Here is a 4990-nt window from a genome sequence, read left to right as displayed (position 1 = left end):
AGGATTTATATATTTACAAAAAAAAACATGTTATAAATACAATTTTTAATAATATTAATATAAAATTACATATTTCCACTTAAATATATTTAAATTATTTCTAAATAAAAAATAATAATAATAAATCAATATAATATAAAAAATAAATAAAACAACAAAAAATTATAATATTAATAATAATGTAATGTATCTAAAAAAAAAGAAAAAATATATATTTAAAAATTGTATTTAATTTTCCAGTTTTTTTCTGTTTTTAAAGTAATTCTTTAAAAATAACTAACGTGTTTGGTCGCCAAAATATGTTTTAAAAAGAAAATGTTTTTAATAAATTTTTTATTGTTATCATAACTAAAGTACTATATATTTATGATAAATATTTATTATCATTATTTTATTATTTTTAATTAATTGTCTAAATAAAATTTAGTAAAAGAGATTAGTTCAATTTAGTATCAATAAATTTATATTTAGATACTATCAAATCTGGCTTCGAAAATTGAATTTTTCCCAAGCAAAAACCTTTGCTTAAAAACACTTGAAAGTAAATCGGCTTTCCTCAAGTTTTTAGGAAAAACTTCTATTCACATTTTATAAATCATGTTTTCAAAAGTATGAAGTCTTTTTATTAAAAGTTGCTCGCCTCAAACTTGATTGAATAGAAGACATGCTTAGCTAAAACGCATATATGTATGTAAATATACGTATGTATGTATATACAGGTATATGTATATATACACAGCAAGTGGAGCCTTGCTAAATATCATAATAAATAGCATTAGCTCGCCTGGAACTTTGCTGAAGAAGTTTCTCTCCCACAGTCTGCTGCCTTCTTTATCATCTAATGTGTTTTTGTGTGTACAACAGGTAAACTTTTTCAGTTTCCACTTGCTCCAATTGTTTATATAATTAAATATTTTCTTTTCAATTTTCATAATGTGCCGCCGGCAAACGTAGACGTATTGTTGCGTTTTTAAGTGTTTTGTTTATCTTTAATTAGCAATTTGTGTTTGGCTGTCGGAGGCGTGGCGCTGGATGAACGGGCGGATGGCTGGAGCGGAGGAAGCTGGGCTCGTTCGACTTAATGACCCGCCTGGAGTGTTGGTGTGTGCATTATATGATTAATTACCTAATTATTGTATTATATTATCCAGCTGCTGTGGGTATTCCATCTTGAAGCCGGCCTACGGTCAGTTTGCCTTTGTTTACTACTATTGAGGAGAGCATAGACCTAAATATGTATACAGATATTAGAGCTGTGTGTGTTTGTGGGTGCATTCATTGATTTTTTACCATCTCTTATGCACACACATACACACACATACACAAAAAAAGGTCAAACAGCAACAGTTTATGCCCCCCTCAAAGAACCATTGTGGGAGCCCTCAGGAAGGCTTTTGTAAATAATTTCCAATTGAAATTCCAAACACGTGCAGCCAGCTAAAGCAACTATAAATACGAATATGGGTGCGAGTGTGAGTGTGAGTGTGAGTGCGAGTGTGAGTGCGAGTGAATACTCCTGCTCTCGATATATTTGAACATTGTAAAATACTCCAAGCCAAGACGTTTACACTGTATAAAAGGATTTTCGACTTATTTTGGATAGTTTTTTTTCAATTGGGGTTTAGCATTAGGTTTAATGGGAGTTTGTGTGTGTGTGTGCGTGTATGTGTGCTTAAACTATTGTTCAATTTATTTAAGACTCTTTGTTTTGTGTGCTTAGCTTAAACTATTTATTGGCATTGAATTGTTGTGAATACAACTGATAAAAGTATACATGCTTAACAATGGAATTTAACATCAGGATAAATATTTTAAGTTCTATATAAACTACGTAATCTGATCAATGACTGTCTAGTGGATAGTTGAGTTGAAATATAAGAGAAAATGCTAAATATTAAAAACTAAACTGAACTGAAATGCTTAGGCAATACTTTACTCCAAATTGAACACCTTACAATTATTTGTCATAGTCTTTCTGTTTTCATCTAATTGTTGTCTTTATTAATTTTTGCTAAAATTATATTCAAAAGTTAGGTTAAATTTGTCACTAGGAATAATGTTACTAAAAATAACATTATATTAGCATTTTTTTTATATTTAGTATCAATGAATTATTTATTATAGCATGCCAACTTGTTAAACTTATTGTCAAATTTGACATTAGGAATGACAGAAGTATGCTTAAATGCTTCTATTAATATGACTTAAAACTTTTAGCTAGCAAAATATATACTGTCTATGGATTAAGCTGTACACACACACACACACACACATACACATGCATGCACACTCATATCAGACAGTCACGCACACACACACACACACATGTTTCTCGCTTATTTCTGCAGCGCTTTATCACTAAAACAAACTTGTAAATAAAAAGCAGAAATTATTAATTTTCCTTTTTTTCTCATTTTCTATTTTCGTTTGGCCAAAGTTTTTGCATAAATCCAGACGGAGTGAAATACAGGCTACATGTGTGCATGTGTGTGTCGCAATGAATGCTGAGTGCTGTTTTGTATAGCATACTTATGGGGCGTGGCGGCTTCACCAGCCCATGAAATGCACAGCAGAAACGCTTTCAATATCAAAGTCACGTGCAAATGTTGTATATTAATTTTGGCCAGCTCGTGCTGTAGTTGTGCTCGAGTTGTTTGTTGTGACGCTTGTTGTTGTTGCAGCTTAGTATGCTGCTATTTTGAGCGAGACGGACATGCATACATACATGTGTATGTACATACATGTATGCATGCATATATATGCGTTGGTAGAGATGGGTGCTCGAGTGATTTTAGTTAGAGTTTTACGTGCCCATCAAAATGATTATGAGCACGCACACAGACACAGAGGCGCACACACACACACACACACTCACACACATACAAGAAGCAGTGTTCCATGTTGTTAAGGTATTCATGCACTTCATTAGCAGCATCATGTCAAGTGGCAAAAAACTACTCGGTGTGTGTGTGTGTGTGTGTGTGTGTTTGCGAATATATCTATCGTCTCTGTGTGTGTGTGCGTATTTTGTTGCTTGTGGCGTTGCTATTTAGCGTTCACCAAAGTTGTTTTAATTAAAGTTTATGTAAGCATTAAAATTATGTTCTTGCCTCTAGATAGGCCTAAATGTGTGTGTGCGTGTGTGTGTGCGTGTGTGTTTATTCTCCTGTCTGTATCGTGTCGAATGTAATCGAATTTTGTCAGCCTGTCTCGCAACCACAACTGCCAACAACTTGATAACCAGCAACTCGTGTTGCTGCTGTCACTAATGAAAAACTTTTATTGAGAGCAGAATTGTTTGCAGTTACTTTAATTAAGAAAATCTGCATGGAAATTTATTTGTATAAGAAATATAAATATTTACATATACTTATTAGACATATTACATAAAATATTTAGTCTACATTTATTGGGGTTTCTTTGTATATATTGTATATAATATATTCTATATAATATTAGAGTGAAAAATCCCCTTTTGAGCTTAAGGATTAAAGCCATAAATATATTGAGCTATTATTTAATAAAAAAATAAATAAAAAAAACTAAACAAAACAAAATAAACAAACATTTTAGGTTTAAAGTTAGCTTAGCTCAATTGAATGCAAGCAATTAAAATTTGCCTACCACATTTAATATTCAAATTTTAATAAAAGCCCGAAAATGATGCAGCTTGAGTCTAAAATAATAAACAATTAAATGTGAGCTAAGCTATTTGGTTATTTAGTCATTTGAGATTTCTCTTGTTGTTCTGGATGCCAGGTGAAAATGCAAGCTGTTGGGAATTGCCTCTGCCTTCCAGCTAAATTCTAAATGCTACCAACAATAAAAACAACAGCAACAACAATAACAAATAGTCTCAGAGCTATTAAACCAAGAACAACAATCACTTAGAATGAAATCTTTTGGCATTTAGCAGATTGAAATGTGCTTGAACAGTTGCCCTGCTTGTGTGAATATTTGTGTTGCTAAATCATAATAGTCTAGGAGAGTGGAAAAGGGAGCGAAAGAGAGAGAGAGAGAGAGAAATCAATGGAGAGAAATGGCGGTAAGCTGTTTAACTGTTGGGTGTTTATTATGTTAATACTCTTTACTTGAAGACTGAGTTGAGTTCAAGGTCTTTAAGAAAGAGATATGGAACATGAAGGAACATATAAATGAGAAAAGAATTTTTAAACAAATGAATAATAAATAAAATAAAAATTTAATACAAAATCTTTTTATATGTTAGCTGCTTAAAGTATTTCGATTTTCGAGAAAACCTTTGAGCTTTGATTTAAGAGTGCAATTTTTTGAGATTTTATATTCATATATTCATTCCTATATTACAGATTTTTGTATTTGTCTTTGATTTTTATACATATTATATTAGATTTTATTATATATATTTTAGATTTGTATATTTATTTTCGATTTTTATATATATTTTAGATTTTTTATATATTTTCGAGTTTTATTATATACATATATTTTAGATTTGTATATACATTTTAGATTTTTTTTATATTTTTTTGAATTTGCATATAATTAGATTTTTACAAAGTACATTTTTAATTTTTTTTTTAAATGACTCTTCGTTTAGTTTCCTAAAATTAGGAGCCAGAAACAACTCAAACAAAGCTTGAATTTTGCTTTATAATATTTTCTTCTCTTGTCGTATTTGTAATTTCTTTATCCTTGATATTTGAAGAGAAATGCATTTTTACTTGAGTGTATAAAATAGAATAAACTTTACAGGTTATTAGACATAATCCCTTAAAGGGTCCACAAACTGACTATTAGCTATGTCTTCCAGTCTCTCCCAGAGTAAAACCACAAAAAGAATGCGCAATATTCATATAATTTATGTATATATGGTTATTGATTATGTGAGCCTGCTCAATATTGTCTTCCTTTTAACTATCATAGCCTAAAAGCTTTGCTATCGTATTTGCTTTATATATGCATTCATATAATTCAGATTAAGTCACTTCGAAAGAGCATCAATGATTTC

General features: G+C 30.6%; 1 long non-coding RNA gene across 1 annotated transcript; it reads left to right on the top strand.

The window, feature by feature from the left end:
- Positions 1-672: 672 nt before the first annotated feature.
- On the top strand, positions 673-1175 carry LOC149091828 (uncharacterized). The gene is made up of 2 exons (XR_016196367.1): positions 673-864; positions 955-1175. It is a non-coding gene; the product is annotated as an uncharacterized LOC149091828 (long non-coding RNA).
- The last annotated feature ends 3815 nt before the right edge of the window (positions 1176-4990 follow it).

Source organism: Drosophila navojoa, chromosome 3 (genome assembly GCF_054131105.1).
Source record: "Drosophila navojoa isolate 15081-1374.11 chromosome 3, UAZ_NAV_1.0, whole genome shotgun sequence".
NCBI lineage: Eukaryota > Metazoa > Arthropoda > Insecta > Diptera > Drosophilidae > Drosophila > Drosophila navojoa.
Note: the sequence above shows the minus strand (reverse complement) of the source record. Positions and strands in the feature narration are given on the sequence as shown.